The following is a 19,451-nucleotide window of genomic DNA, read 5'->3' as shown; positions in this document are numbered from 1 at the left end:
TACCAAACCTGAGATCCTTCTGATAGCATGAGATGCTCAATGCTTCTCAATGCTTCTAATACCAAACCTGATTTCCTTCCTATAACATGAGATGTGATATCAAAATCCTTCCCCTTCCAAACCTGAGACCCTCCCTTTAGCATGAGATGTGATATCCAACTCCTTCCCATTCCAATCCTGAGACCCTTCTGATAGCATGAGATGTGATATCTCAATGCCTCTAATACCAAACCTGAGATCCTACCTCTAACATGAAATGTGATATCCTACTCCTTCCCTTTCCAAACGTGAGACCCTCCCTATAGCATGAGATGTGATATCCAACTACTTCCCATTCCAATCCTGAGACCCTTCCTATAGCATGAGATGTGATATCTCAAAGCTTATACCAAACCTGAGACCCTTCCTATAGCATGAGATGTGATATCCAACTCCTTCCCATTCCAATCCTGAGACCCTTCCTATAACATGAGATGTGATGTCTCAATGCTTCTAATACCAGACCTGAGATCCTTCCTATGGCATGAGATGTGATATCCAACTCCTTCCCATTCCAATCCTGAGAGCCTTCCTATAGCATGAGATGTGATATCCAACTCCTTCCCATTCCAATCCTGAGAGCCTTCCTATAGCATGAGATGTGATATCTCAAAGCTTCTAATACCAAACCTGAGATCCTTCCTATAACATGAGATGTGATATCCAAATCCTTCCCCTTCCAAACCTGAGACCCTCCCTTTAGCATGAGATGTGATATCTCAATGCTTCTAATACCAAACCTGATTTCCTTCCTATAACATGAGATGTGATATCAAAATCCTTCCCCTTCCAAACCTGAGACCCTCCCTTTAGCATGAGATGTGATATCCAACTCCTTCCCATTCCAATCCTGAGACCCTTCTGATAGCATGAGATGTGATATCTCAATGCCTCTAATACCAAACCTGAGATCCTACCTCTAACATGAAATGTGATATCCTACTCCTTCCCTTTCCAAACGTGAGACCCTCCCTATAGCATGAGATGTGAAATCCAAATACTTCCCATTCCAATCCTGAGACACTTCCGATAGCATGAGATGTGATATCTCAAAGCTTATACCAAACCTGAGACCCTTCCTATAGCATGAGATGTGATATCCAACTCCTTCCCATTCCAATACTGAGACCCTTCCTATAACATGAGATGTGATGTCTCAATGCTTCTAATACCAAACCTGAGATCCTTCCTATGGCATGAGATGTGATATCCAACTCCTTCCCATTCCAACCTGAGACCCTTCCTATAGCATGAGATGGGATATCCAACTCCTTCCCATTCCAATCCTGAGACCCTTCTGATAGCATGAGATGTGATATCTCAATGCTTCTAATACCAAACCTGAGATCCTTCCGATAACATGAGATGTGATATCACAATTCTTCTAATACCAAACCTGAGATCCTTTCTATAACACGAGATGTGATATCCAAATACTTCCCCTTCCAAACCTGAGACCCTCCCTTTGGCATGAGATGTGATATCCAACTCCTTCCATTCCAATCCTTAGAGCCTTCTGATAGCATGAGATGTGATATCTCAATGCCTCTAATACCAAACCTGAGATCCTACCTCTAACATGAAATGTGATATCCAACTCCTTCCCCTTCCAAACCTGAGAGCCTTCCTAGAACATGAGATGTGATATCGAAGTCCTTCCCATTCCAATCCTGAGACCCTTCCTATAACATGAGATGTGATATCCAACTCCTTCCCATTCCAACCTGAGACCCTTCCTATAGCATGAGATGGGATATCCAACTACTTCCAAATCCAATCCTGATACCCTTCCGATAGCATGAGATGTGATATCCCAATGCTTCTACCAAACCTGAGACCCATACTATGGCATGAGATGTGATATCAAACTCCTTCCCATTCCAATTCCGAGACCCTTCCTATAGTTTAAGATGTGATATCCAACTCCTTCCCATTCCAATTCTGAGACCCTTCCTATACCAGGAGACTTGCTATCTCAATGCTTCTAATACCAAACCTGACACCCGCCCTATAACATGAGTTGTGATATCCAAATCCTTCCCCTTCCAAACCTGAGACCCTTCCTTTATCATGAGATGTGATATCCAACTCCTTCCCATTCCAATCCTGAGACCCTTCCCATATCATGAGATTTGTTATCTCAATGCTTCTAATATCAAACTTGAGACATTCCCTATAGCATGAGATGTGATATCCAAGTCCTCCCCATTCCAATCCTGAGACCCTTCCTACAGCATGAGATGTGATATCTCAATGCTTCTAATACCAAAACCGAGACCCTCCTATAACATGATATGGGATATACAACTCCTTCCCATTCCAATCCTGAGACCCTTCCTATAGCATGAGATGTGATATCTCAATGCTTATACCAAACCTGAGACCCTTCCTATAGCATGAGATGTGATATCCCATTCCTTCTCATTCCAAAATGAGACCCTTCCTATAGCATGAGATGTGATGTCTCAATGCTTCTAATACCAAATCTGAGATCCTTCCTATAACACGAGATGTGATATCAAAATCCTTCCCCTTCCAAACCTGAGACCCTCCCTTTGGCATGTGATGTGATATCCAACTCCTTCCCATTCCAATCCTGATCCCCTTCCTACAGCATGAGATGTGATATCTCAATGATTCTAATAACAAACCCGAGACCCGTCCTATAACATGAGATGTGATATCCAACTCCTTCCCATTCCAATCCTGAGACCCTTCCTATAGCATGAGATGTGATATCTCAATGCTTATACCAAACCTGAGACCCTTCCTATAGCATGAGATGTGATATCCAAATCCTTCCCATTCCAATCCTGAGACCCTTCCTATAGCATGAGATGTGATATCTCAATGCCTCTAATACCAAAAATGAGATCCATCCTCTAACATGAAATGTGATATCCAACTCCTTCCCTTTCCAAACCTGAGAGCCTACCTATAGCATGAGATGTGATATCCAAGTCCTTCCCATTCCAATCCTTAGACCCTTCCTACAGCATGAAATGTGATATCTCAATGATTCTAATACCAAACCTGAGACCCGTCCTAGAACATGAGATGGGATATCCAACTCCTTCAATTTCAATCCTGAGACACTTCCGATAGCAGAGATGTGATATCTCAATGCTGATACCAACCCTGAGACCCTTCCTATAACATGAGATGTGGTATCCAACTCCTTCCCCTTCCAAACCTGAGACCCTCCCTTTGGCATGAGATGTGATATCCAACTCCTTCCCATTCCAATCTTGAGACCCTTCTGTTATCATGAGATGTGATATCTCAATGCCTCTAATACCAAACCTGAGATCCTACCTCTAACATGAAATGTGATATCCAACTCCTTCCCCTTCCAAACCTGAGAGCCTTCCTATAACATGAGATGTGATATTGAAGTCCTTCCCATTCCAATCCTGAGACCCTTCCTATAGCATGAGATGTGATATCCAACTCCTTCCCATTCCAACCTGAGACCCTTCCTATAGCATGAGATGGGATATCCAACGACTTCCAAATCTAATCCTGATACCCTTCCGATAGCATGAGATGTGATATCCCAATGCTTCTACCAAACCTGAGACCCATACCATAGCATGAGATGTGATATCAAACTCCTTCCCATTCCAATCCCGAGACCCTTCCTATAGCTTGAGATGTGATATCCAACTGCTTCCCATTCCAATACTGAGACCCTTCCTATACCAGGACACTTGCTATCTCAATGCTTCTAATACCAAACCTGACACCCGTCCTATAACATGAGTTGTGATATCTAAATCCTTCCCCTTCCAAACCTAGACCCTTCCTTTATCATGAGATTTGATATCCAACTCCTTCCCATTCCAATCCTGAGACCCTTCCCATATCATGAGATTTGTTATCTCAATGCTTCTAATATCAAACTTGAGACCGTCCCTATAGCATGAGATGTGATATCCAAGTCCTTCCCATTCCAATCCTGAGACCCTTCCTATAGCATGAGATGTGATATCTCAATGCTTCTAATACCAAAACTGAGACCCTTCCTATAACATGATATGGGATATCCAACTCCTTACCATTCCAATCCTAAAACCCTTCCGATAGCAGAGATGTGATATCTCAATGCTTATACCAAACCTGAGACCCTTCCTATGGCATGGGATGTCATATACAACTCCTTCCCATTCCGATCCTGAGACCCTTCCTATAGCATGAGATGTGATATCTCAATGCTTATACCAAACCTGAGACCCTTCCTATAGCATGAGATGTGATATCCCATTCCTTCCCATTCCAAAATGAGACCCTTCCTATAGCATGAGATGTGATGTCTCAATGCTTCTAATACCAAATCTGAGATCCTTCCTATAACACGAGATGTGATATCAAAATCCTTCCCCTTCCAAACCTGAGACCCTCCCTTTGGCATGAGATGTGATATCCAACTCCTTCCCATTCCAATCCTGAGACCCTTCCTACAGCATGAGATGTGATATCTCAATGATTCTAATAACAAACCCGAGACCCGTCCTATAACATGAGATGGGATATCCAACTCCTTCCCATTCCAATCCTGAGACCCTTCCTATAGCATGAGATGTGATATCTCAATGCTTATACCAAACCTGAGACCCTTCCTATAGCATGAGATGTGATATCCAAATCCTTCCCATTCCAATCCTGAGACCCTTCCTATAGCATGAGATGTGATATCTCAATGCCTCTAATACCAAACATGAGATCCATTTTCTAACATGAAATGTGATATCCAACTCCTTCCCTTTCCAAACCTGAGAGCCTACCTATAGCATGAGATGTGATATCCAAATCCTTCCCATTCCAATCCTTAGACCCTTCCTACAGCATGAGATGTGATATCTCAATGATTCTAATACCAAACCTGAGACCCGTCCTATAACATGAGATGGGATATCCAACTCCTTCCATTTCAATCCTGAGACCCTTCTGATAGCAGAGATGTGATATCTCAATGCTCATACCAAACCTGAGACCCTTCCTATGGCATGAGATGTCATATACAACTCCTTCCCATTCCAATCCTGAGACCCTTCCTATAGCATGAGATGTGATATCTCAATGCTTCTACTAATACCAAACCCGAGACCCGTCCGATAGCATGAGATGTGATATCCAACTCCTTCCCATCCCAATCCTGAGACACTTTCGATAGCAGAGATGTGATATCTCAATTCTTATACCAAACCTGAGACCCTTCCTATAACATGAAATGGGATATCCAACTCCTTCCATTTCAATCCTGAGACCCTTCTGATAGCAGAGATGTGATATCTCAATGCTCATACCAAACCTGAGACCATTCCTATGGCATGAGATGTCATATACAACTCCTTCCCATTCCAATCCTGAGACCCTTCCTATAGCATGAGATGTGATATCTCAATGCTTCTACTAATACCAAAACCGAGACCCGTCCTATAGCATGAGATGTGATATCCAACTCCTTCCCATTCCAAACCTGAGACCCTTCCGATAGCAGAGATGTGATATCTCAATGTCTCTAATAGCAAACCTGAGATCCTTCCGATAGCATGAGATGTGATATCTCAATGCTTCTAATACCAAACCTGAGATCCTTCCTATAACATGAGATGTGATATCCAAATCCTTCCCATTCCAATCCTGAGACACTTCCGATAGCATGAGATATGATATCTCAATGCTTATACCAAACCTGAGACCCTTCCTATAGCATGAGATGTGATATCCAACTCCTTCCCATTCCAATCCTGAGACCCTTCCTATAACATGAGATGTGATGTCTCAATGCTTCTAATACCAAACCTGAGATCCTTCCTATGGCATGAGATGTGATATCCAACTCCTTCCCATTCCAACCTGAGACCCTTCCTATAGCATGAGATGGGATATCCAACTCCTTCCCATTCCAATCCTGAGACCCTTCTGATAACATGAGATGTGATATCTCAATGCTTCTAATACCAAACCTGAGATCCTTCCGATAACATGAGATGTGATATCTCAATTCTTCTAATACCAAACCTGAGATCCTTCCTATAACACGAGATGTGATATCCAAATACTTCCCCTTCCAAACCTGAGACCCTCCCTTTGGCATGAGATGTGATATCCAACTCCTTCCCATTCCAATCCTTAGAGCCTTCTGATAGCATGAGATGTGATATCTCAATGCCTCTAATACCAAACCTGAGATCCTACCTCTAACATGAAATGTGATATCCAACTCCTTCCCCTTCCAAACCTGAGAGCCTTCCTAGAACATGAGATGTGATATCGAAGTCCTTCCCATTCCAATCCTGAGACCCTTCCTATAACATGAGATGTGATATCCAACTCCTTCCCATTCCAACCTGAGACCCTTCCTATAGCATGAGATGGGATATCCAACTACTTCCAAATCCAATCCTGATACCCTTCCGATAGCATGAGATGTGATATCTCAATGATTCTACCAAACCCGAGACCCGTCCTATAACATGAGATGTGATATCCAACTCCTTCCCATTCCAATCCTGAGACCCTTCCTATAGCATGAGATGTGATATCTCAATGCTTATACCAAACCTGAGACACTTCCTATAGCATGAGATGTGATATGCAAATCCTTCCCATTCCAATCCTGAGACCCTTCCTATAGCATGAGATGTGATATCTCAATGCCTCTAATACCAAAAATGAGATCCATCCTCTAACATGAAATGTGATATCCAACTCCTTCCCTTTCCAAACCTGAGAGCCTACCTATAGCATGAGATGTGATATCCAAGTCCTTTCCATTCCAATCCTTAGACCCTTCCTACAGCATGAGATGTGATATCTCAATGATTCTAATACCAAACCTGAGACCCGTCCTAGAACATGAGATGGGATATCCAACTCCTTCCATTTCAATCCTGAGACACTTCCGATAGCAGAGATGTGATATCTCAATGCTGATTCCAAACCTGAGACCCTTCCTATTACATGAGATGTGGTATCCAACTCCTTCCCCTTCCAAACCTGAGACCCTCCCTTTGGCATGAGATGTGATATCCAACTCCTTCCCATTCCAATCTTGAGACCCTTCTGATATCATGAGATGTGATATCTCAATGCCTCTAATACCAAACCTGAGATCCTACCTCTAACATGAAATGTGATATCCAACTCCTTCCCCTTCCAAACCTGAGAGCCTTCCTATAACATGAGATGTGATATTGAAGTCCTTCCCATTCCAATCCTGAGACCCTTCCTATAGCATGAGATGTGATATCCAACTCCTTCCCATTCCAACCTGAGACCCTTCCTATAGCATGAGATGGGATATCCAACGACTTCCAAATCCAATCCTGATACCCTTCCGATAGCATGAGATGTGATATCCCAATGCTTCTACCAAACCTGAGACCCATACTATAGCATGAGATGTGATATCAAACTCCTTCCCATTCCAATCCCGAGACCCTTCCTATAGCTTGAGATGTGATATCCAACTGCTTCCCATTCCAATTCTGAGACCCTTCCTATACCAGGACACTTGCTATCTCAATGCTTCTAATACCAAACCTGACACCCGTCCTATAACATGAGTTGTGATATCTAAATCCTTCCCCTTCCAAACCTTAGACCCTTCCTTTATCATGAGATTTGATATCCAACTCCTTCCCATTCCAATCCTGAGACCCTTCCCATATCATGAGATTTGTTATCTCAATGCTTCTAATATCAAACTTGAGACCGTCCCTATAGCATGAGATGTGATATCCAAGTCCTTCCCATTCCAATCCTGAGACCCTTCCTATAGCATGAGATGTGATATCTCAATGCTTCTAATACCAAAACTGAGACCCTTCCTATAACATGATATGGGATATCCAACTCCTTACCATTCCAATCCTAAAACCCTTCTGATAGCAGAGATGTGATATCTCAATGCTTATACCAAACCTGAGACCCTTCCTATGGCATGAGATGTCATATACAACTCCTTCCCATTCCAATCCTGAGACCCTTCCTATAGCATGAGATGTGATATCTCAATGCTTATACCAAACCTGAGACCCTTCCTATAGCATGAGATGTGATATCCCATTCCATCCCATTCCAAAATGAGACCCTTCCTATAGCATGAGATGTGATATCTCAATGATTCTAATAACAAACCCGAGACCCGTCCTATAACATGAGATGGGATATCCAACTCCTTCCCATTCCAATCCTGAGACCCTTCCTATAGCATGAGATGTGATATCTCAATGCTTATACCAAACCTGAGACCCTTCCTATAGCATGAGATGTGATATCCAAATCCTTCCCATTCCACCCTGAGACCCTTCCTATAGCATGAGATGTGATATCTCAATGCCTCTAATACCAAATCTGAGATCCTTCCTATAACACGAGATGTGATATCAAAATCCTTCCCCTTCCAAACCTGAGACCCTCCCTTTGGCATGAGATGTGATATCCAACTCCTTCCCATTCCAATCCTGAGACCCTTCCTACAGCATGAGATGTGATATCTCAATGATTCTAATAACAAACCCGAGACCCGTCCTATAACATGAGATGGGATATCCAACTCCTTCCCATTCCAATCCTGAGACCCTTCCTATAGCATGAGATGTGATATCCAAATCCTTCCCATTCCACCCTGAGACCCTTCCTATAGCATGAGATGTGATATCTCAATGCCTCTAATACCAAACATGAGATCCATTTTCTAACATGAAATGTGATATCCAACTCCTTCCCTTTCCAAACCTGAGAGCCTACCTATAGCATGAGATGTGATATCCAAGTCCTTACCATTCCAATCCTTAGACCCTTCCTACAGCATGAGATGTGATATCTCAATGATTCTAATACCAAACCTGAGACCTGTCCTATAACATGAGATGGGATATCCAACTCCTTCCATTTCAATCCTGAGACCCTTCTGATAGCAGAGATGTGATATCTCAATGCTCATACCAAACCTGAGACCCTTCCTATGGCATGAGATGTCATATACAACTCCTTCCCATTCCAATCCTGAGACCCTTCCTATAGCATGAGATGTGATATCTCAATGCTTCTACTAATACCAAACCCGAGACCCGTCCGATAGCATGAGATGTGATATCCAACTCCTTCCCATCCCAATCCTGAGACACTTTCGATAGCAGAAATGTGATATCTCAATTCTTATACCAAACCTGAGACCCTTCCTATAACATGAAATGGGATATCCAACTCCTTCCATTTCAATCCTGAGACCCTTCTGATAGCAGAGATGTGATATCTCAATGCTCATACCAAACCTGAGACCATTCCTATGGCATGAGATGTCATATACAACTCCTTCCCATTCCAATCCTGAGACCCTTCCTATAGCATGAGATGTGATATCTCAATGCTTCTACTAATACCAAAACCGAGACCCGTCCTATAGCATGAGATGTGATATCCAACTCCTTCCCATTCCAAACCTGAGACCCTTCCGATAGCAGAGATGTGATATCTCAATGTCTCTAATAGCAAACCTGAGATCCTTCCGATAGCATGAGATGTGATATCTCAATGCTTCTAATACCAAACCTGAGATCCTTCCTATAACATGAGATGTGATATCCAAATCCTTCCCATTCCAATCCTGAGACACTTCCGATAGCATGAGATGTGATATCTCAATGCTTATACCAAACCTGAGACCCTTCCTATAGCATGAGCTGTGATATCCAACTCCTTCCCATTCCAATCCTGAGACCCTTCCTATAACATGAGATGTGATGTCTCAATGCTTCTAATACCAAACCTGAGATCCTTCCTATGGCATGAGATGTGATATCCAACTCCTTCCCATTCTAACCTGAGACCCTTCCTATAGCATGAGATGGGATATCCAACTCCTTCCCATTCCAATCCTGAGACCCTTCTGATAGCATGAGATGTGATATCTCAATTCTTCTAATACCAAACCTGAGATCCTTCCTATAACACGAGATGTGATATCCAAATACTTCCCCTTCCAAACCTGAGACCCTCCCTTTGGCATGAGATGTGATATCCAACTCCTTCCCATTCCAATCCTTAGAGCCTTCTGATAGCATGAGATGTGATATCTCAATGCCTCTAATACCAAACCTGAGATCCTACCTCTAACATGAAATGTGATATCCAACTCCTTCCCCTTCCAAACCTGAGAGCCTTCCTAGAACATGAGATGTGATATCGAAGTCCTTCCCATTCCAATCCTGAGACCCTTCCTATAACATGAGATGTGATATCCAACTCCTTCCCATTCCAACCTGAGACCCTTCCTATAGCATGAGATGGGATATCCAACTACTTCCAAATCCAATCCTGATACCCTTCCGATAGCATGAGATGTGATATCCCAATGCTTCTACCAAACCTGAGACCCATACTATGGCATGAGATGTGATATCAAACTCCTTCCCATTCCAATCCCGAGACCCTTCCTATAGTTTAAGATGTGATATCCAACTCCTTCCCATTCCAATTCTGAGACCCTTCCTATACCAGGAGACTTGCTATCTCAATGCTTCTAATACCAAACCTGACACCCGCCCTATAACATGAGTTGTGATATCCAAATCCTCCCCCTTCCAAACCTTAGACCCTTCCTTTATCATGAGATGTGATATCCAACTCCTTCCCATTCCAATCCTGAGACCCTTCCCATATCATGAGATTTGTTATCTCAATGCTTCTAATATCAAACTTGAGACATTCCCTATAGCATGAGATGTGATATCCAAGCCCTCCCCATTCCAATCCTGAAACCCTTCCTATAGCATGAGATGTGATATCTCAATGCTTCTAATACCAAAACCGAGACCCTCCTATAACATGATATGGGATATACAACTCCTTCCCATTCCAATCCTGAGACCCTTCCTATAGCATGAGATGTGATATCTCAATGCTTATACCAAACCTGAGACCCTTCCTATAGCATGAGATGTGATATCCCATTCCTTCCCATTCCAAAATGAGACCCTTCCTATAGCATGAGATGTGATGTCTCAATGCTTCTAATACCAAATCTGAGATCCTTCCTATAACACGAGATGTGATATCAAAATCCTTCCCCTTCCAAACCTGAGACCCTCCCTTTGGCATGTGATGTGATATCCAACTCCTTCCCATTCCAATCCTGAGACCCTTCCTACAGCATGAGATGTGATATATCAATGATTCTAATAACAAACCCGAGACCCGTCCTATAACATGAGATGTGATATCCAACTCCTTCCCATTCCAATCCTGAGACCCTTCCTATAGCATGAGATGTGATATCTCAATGCTTATACCAAACCTGAGACCCTTCCTATAGCATGAGATGTGATATCCAAATCCTTCCCATTCCAATCCTGAGACCCTTCCTATAGCATGAGATGTGATATCTCAATGCCTCTAATACCAAAAATGAGATCCATCCTCTAACATGAAATGTGATATCCAACTCCTTCCCTTTCCAAACCTGAGAGCCTACCTATAGCATGAGATGTGATATCCAAGTCCTTCCCATTCCAATCCTTAGACCCTTCCTACAGCATGAGATGTGATATCTCAATGATTCTAATACCAAACCTGAGACCCGTCCTAGAACATGAGATGGGATATCCAACTCCTTCCATTTCAATCCTGAGACACTTCCGATAGCAGAGATGTGATATCTCAATGCTGATACCAACCCTGAGACCCTTCCTATAACATGAGATGTGGTATCCAACTCCTTCCCCTTCCAAACCTGAGGCCCTCCCTTTGGCATGAGATGTGATATCCAACTCCTTCCCATTCCAATCTTGAGACCCTTCTGATATCATGAGATGTGATATCTCAATGCCTCTAATACCAAACCTGAGATCCTACCTCTAACATGAAATGTGATATCCAACTCCTTCCCCTTCCAAACCTGAGAGCCTTCCTATAACATGAGATGTGATATTGAAGTCCTTCCCATTCCAATCCTGAGACCCTTCCTATAGCATGAGATGTGATATTGAAGTCCTTCCCATTCCAATCCTGAGACCCTTCCTATAGCATGAGATGGGATATCCAACTACTTCCAAATCCAATCCTGATACCCTTCCGATAGCATGAGATGTGATATCCCAATGCTTCTACCAAACCTGAGACCCATACTATAGCATGAGATGTGATATCAAACTCCTTCCCATTCCAATCCCGAGACCCTTCCTATAGCTTGAGATGTGATATCCAACTGCTTTCCATTCCAATTCTGAGACCCTTCCTATATCAGGACACTTGCTATCTCAATGCTTCTAATACCAAACCTGACACCCGTCCTATAACATGAGTTGTGATATCTAAATCCTTCCCCTTCCAAACCTTAGACCCTTCCTTTATCATGAGATTTGATATCCAACTCCTTCCCATTCCAATCCTGAGACCCTTCCCATATCATGAGATTTGTTATCTCAATGCTTCTAATATCAAACTTGAGACCGTCCCTATAGCATGAGATGTGATATCCAAGTCCTTCCCATTCCAATCCTGAGACCCTTCCTATAGCATGAGATGTGATATCTCAATGCTTCTAATACCAAAACTGATACCCTTCCTATAACATGATATGGGATATCCAACTCCTTACCATTCCAATCCTAAAACCCTTCCGATAGCAGAGATGTGATATCTCAATGCTTATACCAAACCTGAGACCCTTCCTATGGCATGAGATGTCATATACAACTCCTTCCCATTCCAATCCTGAGACCCTTCCTATAGCATGAGATGTGATATCTCAATGCTTATACCAAACCTGAGACCCTTCCTATAGCATGAGATGTGATATCCCATTCCTTCCCATTCCAAAATGAGACCCTTCCTATAGCATGAGATGTGATGTCTCAATGCTTCTAATACCAAATCTGAGATCCTTCCTATAACACGAGATGTGATATCAAAATCCTTCCCCTTCCAAACCTGAGACCCTCCCTTTGGCATGAGATGTGATATCCAACTCCTTCCCATTCCAATCCTGAGACCCTTCCTACAGCATGAGATGTGATATCTCAATGATTCTAATAACAAACCCAAGACCCGTCCTATAACATGAGATGGGATATCCAACTCCTTCCCATTCCAATCCTGAGACCCTTCCTATAGCATGAGATGTGATATCTCAATGCTTATACCAAACCTGAGACCCTTCCCATAGCATGAGATGTGATATCCAAATCCTTCCCATTCCAATCCTGAGACCCTTCCTATAGCATGAGATGTGATATCTCAGTGCCTCTAATACCAAACATGAGATCCATTTTCTAACATGAAATGTGATATCCAACTCCTTCCCTTTCCAAACCTGAGAGCCTACCTATAGCATGAGATGTGATATCCAAGTCCTTCCCATTCCAATCCTTAGACCCTTCCTACAGCATGAGATGTGATATCTCAATGATTCTAATACCAAACCTGAGACCCGTCCTATAACATGAGATGGGATATCCAACTCCTTCCATTTCAATCCTGAGACCCTTCTGATAGCAGAGATGTGATATCTCAATGCTCATACCAAACCTGAGACCCTTCCTATGGCATGAGATGTCATATACAACTCCTTCCCATTCCAATCCTGAGACCCTTCCTATAGCATGAGATGTGATAACTCAATGCTTCTACTAATACCAAACCCGAGACCCGTCCGATAGCATGAGATGTGATATCCAACTCCTTCCCATCCCAATCCTGAGACACTTTCGATAGCAGAGATGTGATATCTCAATTCTTATACCAAACCTGAGACCCTTCCTATAACATGAAATGGGATATCCAACTCCTTCCATTTCAATCCTGAGACCCTTCTGATAGCAGAGATGTGATATCTCAATGCTCATACCAAACCTGAGACCCTTCCTATGGCATGAGATGTCATATACAACTCCTTCCCATTCCAATCCTGAGACCCTTCCTATAGCATGAGATGTGATATCTCAATGCTTCTACTAATACCAAAACCGAGACCCGTCCTATAGCATGAGATGTGATATCCAACTCCTTCCCATTCCAAACCTGAGACCCTTCCGATAGCAGAGATGTGATATCTCAATGTCTCTAATAGCAAACCTGAGATCCTTCCGATAGCATGAGATGTGATATCTCAATGCTTCTAATACCAAACCTGAGATCCTTCCTATAACATGAGATGTGATATCCAAATCCTTCCCATTCCAATCCTGAGACACTTCCGATAGCATGAGATGTGATATCTCAATGCTTATACCAAACCTGAGACCCTTCCTATGGCATGAGATGTGATATCCAACTCCTTCCCATTCCAACCTGAGACCCTTCCTATAGCATGAGATGGGATATCCAACTCCTTCCCATTCCAATCCTGAGACCCTTCTGATAGCATGAGATGTGATATCTCAATGCTTCTAATACCAAACCTGAGATCCTTCCGATAACATGAGATGTGATATCTCAATTCTTCTAATACCAAACCTGAGATCCTTCCTATAACACGAGATGTGATATCCAAATACTTCCCCTTCCAAACCTGAGACCCTCCCTTTGGCATGAGATGTGATATCCAACTCCTTCCCATTCCAATCCTTAGAGCCTTCTGATAGCATGAGATGTGATATCTCAATGCCTCTAATACCAAACCTGAGATCCTACCTCTAACATGAAATGTGATATCCAACTCCTTCCCCTTCCAAACCTGAGAGCCTTCCTAGAACATGAGATGTGATATCGAAGTCCTTCCCATTCCAATCCTGAGACCCTTCCTATAACATGAGATGTGATATCCAACTCCTTCCCATTCCAACCTGAGACCCTTCCTATAGCATGAGATGGGATATCCAACTACTTCCAAATCCAAGCCTGATACCCTTCCGATAGCATGAGATGTGATATCCCAATGCTTCTACCAAACCTGAGACCCATACTATGGCATGAGATGTAATATCAAACTCCTTCCCATTCCAATCCCGAGACCCTTCCTATAGTTTAAGATGTGATATCCAACTCCTTCCCATTCCAATTCTGAGACCCTTCCTATACCAGGAGACTTGCTAACTCAATGCTTCTAATACCAAAGCTGACACCCGTCCTATAACATGAGTTGTGATATCCAAATCCTTCCCCTTCCAAACCTTAGACCCTTCCTTTATCATGAGATGTGATATCCAACTCCTTCCCATTCCAATCCTGAGACCCTTCCCATATCATGAGATTTGTTTTCTCAATGCTTCTAATATCAAACTTGAGACATTCCCTATAGCATGAGATGTGATATCCAAGTCCTTCCCATTCCAATCCTGAGACCCTTCCTATAGCATGAGATGTGATATCTCAATGCTTCTAATACCAAAACTGAGACCCTTCCTATAACATGATATGGGATATACAACTCCTTCCCATTCCAATCCTGAGACCCTTCCTATAGCATGAGATGTGATATCTCAATGCTTATACCAAACCTGAGACCCTTCCTATAGCATGAGATGTGATATCCCATTCCTTCCCATTCCAAAATGAGACCCTTCCTATAGCATGAGATGTGATGTCTCAATGCTTCCAATACCAAATCTGAGATCCTTCCTATAACACGAGATGTGATATCAAAATCCTTCCCCTTCCAAACCTGAGACCCTCCCTTTGGCATGAGATGTGATATCCAACTCCTTCCCATTCCAATCCTGAGACCCTTCCTACAGCATGAGATGTGATATCTCAATGATTCTAATAACAAACCCGAGACCCGTCCTATAACATGAGATGTGATATCCAACTCCTTCCCATTCCAATCCTGAGACCCTTCCTATAGCATGAGATGTGATATCTCAATGCTTATACCAAACCTGAGACCCTTCCTATAGCATGAGATGTGATATCCAAATCCTTCCCATTCCAATCCTGAGACCCTTCCTATAGCATGAGATGTGATATCTCAATGCCTCTAATACCAAAAATGAGATCCATCCTCTAACATGAAATGTGATATCCAACTCCTTCCCTTTCCAAACCTGAGAGCCTACCTATAGCATGAGATGTGATATCCAAGTCCTTCCCATTCCAATCCTTAGACCCTTCCTACAGCATGAGATGTGATATCTCAATGATTCTAATACCAAACCTGAGACCCGTCCTATAACATGAGATGGGATATCCAACTCCTTCCATTTCAATCCTGAGACACTTCCGATAGCAGAGATGTGATATCTCAATGCTGATACCAACCCTGAGACCCTTCCTATAACATGAGATGTGGTATCCAACTCCTTCCCCTTCCAAACCTGAGACCCTTCTGATAGCATGAGATGTGATATCTCAATGCCTCTAATACCAAACCTGAGATCCTACCTCTAACATGAAATGTGATATCCAACTCCTTCCCCTTCCAAACCTGAGAGCCTTCCTATAACATGAGATGTGATATCGAAGTCCTTCCCATTCTAATCCTGAGACCCTTCCTATAGCATGAGATGTGATATCCAACTCCTTCCCATTCCAACCTGAGACCCTTCCTATAACATGAGATGGGATATCCAACTACTTCCAAATCCAATCCTGATACCCTTCTGATAGCATGAGATGTGATATCCCAATGCTTCTACCAAACCTGAGACCCATACTATGGCATGAGATGTGATATCAAACTCCTTCCCATTCCAATCCCGAGACCCTTCCTATAGCTTGAGATGTGATATCCAACTCCTTCCCATTCCAATTCTGAGACCCTTCCTATACCAGGACACTTGCTATCTCAATGCGTCTAATACCAAACCTGACACCCGTCCTATAACATGAGTTGTGATATCCAAATCCTTCCCCTTCCAAACCTTAGACCCTTCCTTTATCATGAGATGTGATATCCAACTCCTTCCCATTCCAATCCTGAGACCCTTCCCATATCATGAGATTTGTTAACTCAATGCTTCTAATATCAAACTTGAGACCCTCCCTATAGCATGAGATGTGATATCCAAGTCCTTCCCATTCCAATCCTGAGACCCTTCCTATAGCATGAGATGTGATATCTCAATGCTTCTAATACCAAAACTGAGACCCTTCCTATAACATGATATGGGATATCCAACCCCTTCCCATTCCAATCCTAAAACCCTTCCGATAGCAGAGATGTGATATCTCAATGCTTATACCAAACCTGAGACCCTTCCTATGGCATGAGATGTCATATACAACTCCTTCCCATTCCTATCCTGAGACCCTTCCTATAGCATGTGTTAAGACGGATTTCTGAACTCTGTCCTGGTGGCGCAGAAGTTCAGAAGGCCAACCTAATTACTTGGAACAGGGTAACCTCTGGACGAGCCAGACCAATCAAGGTAGCGATCGCGGCGGTCAAGACTAGGTCTCAAGAGGGGTGAGGGTGACTGAAAGCCCGCAATGAGCACACAAAGCAAGAGCGCTTACAAACTACTCCAAACAGTTGTTATATCAAAAATATATACACATTTATTTTAAGGCCTTTAAAACAATGACCTTAACGAGAAAATCACAATATCACAATATTAAGCCAACACATACCATATCAACACAATATATATACAAATATGACAGTCGCAAGCATTAGAGGCACGAAATGTGTAGTCCACCTGCAAGGGATGGAAAACAGGCAGTGCGATAATGCTTTAGACTCAGTTCGCCTTCAGAGGCACCTAACTAGATGGAAGTCCGAGCCCTGCGAAGAGTGGAGCCTTGTGCTCAAAGTACCTGCACACGCTGGTGCCAACGGGCAAAAGGAGAAGCTCTTCGGAGGAAGTCAGGCAGTTCGGGTTAGTGCACAACAGAAGAAGAACAGGTTCCGCGACTCAAGCGCAGCCTCCACAGTGAGCAGAAGCAGAGCGCGAGTACGGACAAAAGGGTGCTGTTTTTACACAGCGGGGAAAAGCAATGGGCTACTGCAGGAGGGCGACCAGATCCTAGCTATACTACTCACCGGTCCCCGATGCAAGCAGACCCAGGCTTCTCCACGTTAGTTTCAGCAGCTGGCAGGTTCAGAACAGCCGGGAATGCCTCGTCGTCGTGTAGAGAAAAAAGACGTCCCAATCGAAGAAACCTGCACAGTTTTGTCACCACCGCAGGGCAACGGAGCGGCCGTGTGTATCCGAGTCAAATGTACACTACTCACTTCAGACTTGGGAACGCCAAGTGTACGAAGCGTGTGAGAGTGACCAGGACTCGAAATACAACACAACCTGGCGGCGGTTACAGAGCAGGACTCCCTTGTAAGCTGGTCAGTCAACTGGATGGCCCAGAGACGCTTCCGAAGGCTTACTTAGCAGGAGATGATGAAGTCGCCGGGAATAGCTGTTCCTGCTATTCCAAAGGTCGAAGCACCAGTACAGGCCTTCTGGTTCGATCAAAGGAGGAAAGGGTTTCACAGGACGACAGCAGTGCAAAGGAGGAGTCCTTCAGCGGGTCACCAGCGATTCCTCGGTCCAGCCTCTTGGTTGCAGGATACTTGGCTCCTGTATTCCTTCGTTCGTGAGAACTCAGGAGATCGACATGGTAGTGGTGTTTCCAGCCCCCTCTTATCCACGGTTCCCTTCGCGCCAAAACGGAGGGGAGCCAATGGGAGATCCGCTCATCAACACACACACCATACGTGGACCAATCACGGACCACGGTGGTCCCAGGCATTCACACCACCCTAGACTCTCTGGCACCCAGGATGTGTATTGGGACCAGACATCCCAGCCCACACCCTGGAGGCACACAAAAGACATGTAGAAGCCCGCGAAAGCAACCACGTTTCGCGGGAAAGTACATGCCCAAATAAGGAAGGCCACGGGTCGCTCGACCTGGGGAAGGTGAAGGGAGCAAGACGGTCAGTGGACAGGACAAAGGAGCCTCGTGGTCTGGCCATTTTGGGAGCCAGGCCACCATTTTGGGTTCAGTGCGAAAAACGCGCTCAGAACGCCAAAAGGAGCTCAAAATACACAAAACGATCGCTGCCACCATTCCAATCCCTGAATGACTTGCACCGATCAAATACCATCCTAAACGAGTATCTAGGGCCTGTAGAAGGCTAGAGACCCAAGAGAGCTGTAACTTAGCTTACAGTGCCCTCTTGTGTGATGTTGCACTAAAGCCACAACATGATAAAAGAAACTACGGGAAACAGCGTTCCCCGGTACTGACTGTCTTAAGGGCATGTCAGTTTCCCCATAAGAAAAGGAGCGAAAGCCCAGAGGAGTGCAGCAGAAGGCTGCACTTCTCTGGCAAAGTCAAGAACAAGGTGAAAAACAACAGCAAAAAGTTTAGGGGTTGCCACATGGAAGGAAGATTACCTACAATTACGAAATCTTTCCTAACACTCGCCCCTCCCAGACTATGGACAGGGGGAACTAATCCACCCCTGGATGAGTCTCTTGTTCAGGTCGGTTAAACATTCTGGACAACCCATCAGCATTGCTATG

Source organism: Ambystoma mexicanum, chromosome 14, assembly GCF_040938575.1.
Source record: "Ambystoma mexicanum isolate Mex_15411 chromosome 14, UKY_AmexF1_1, whole genome shotgun sequence".
Classification (NCBI taxonomy): domain Eukaryota; kingdom Metazoa; phylum Chordata; class Amphibia; order Caudata; family Ambystomatidae; genus Ambystoma; species Ambystoma mexicanum.
This window is presented reverse-complemented; position numbering follows the sequence as displayed.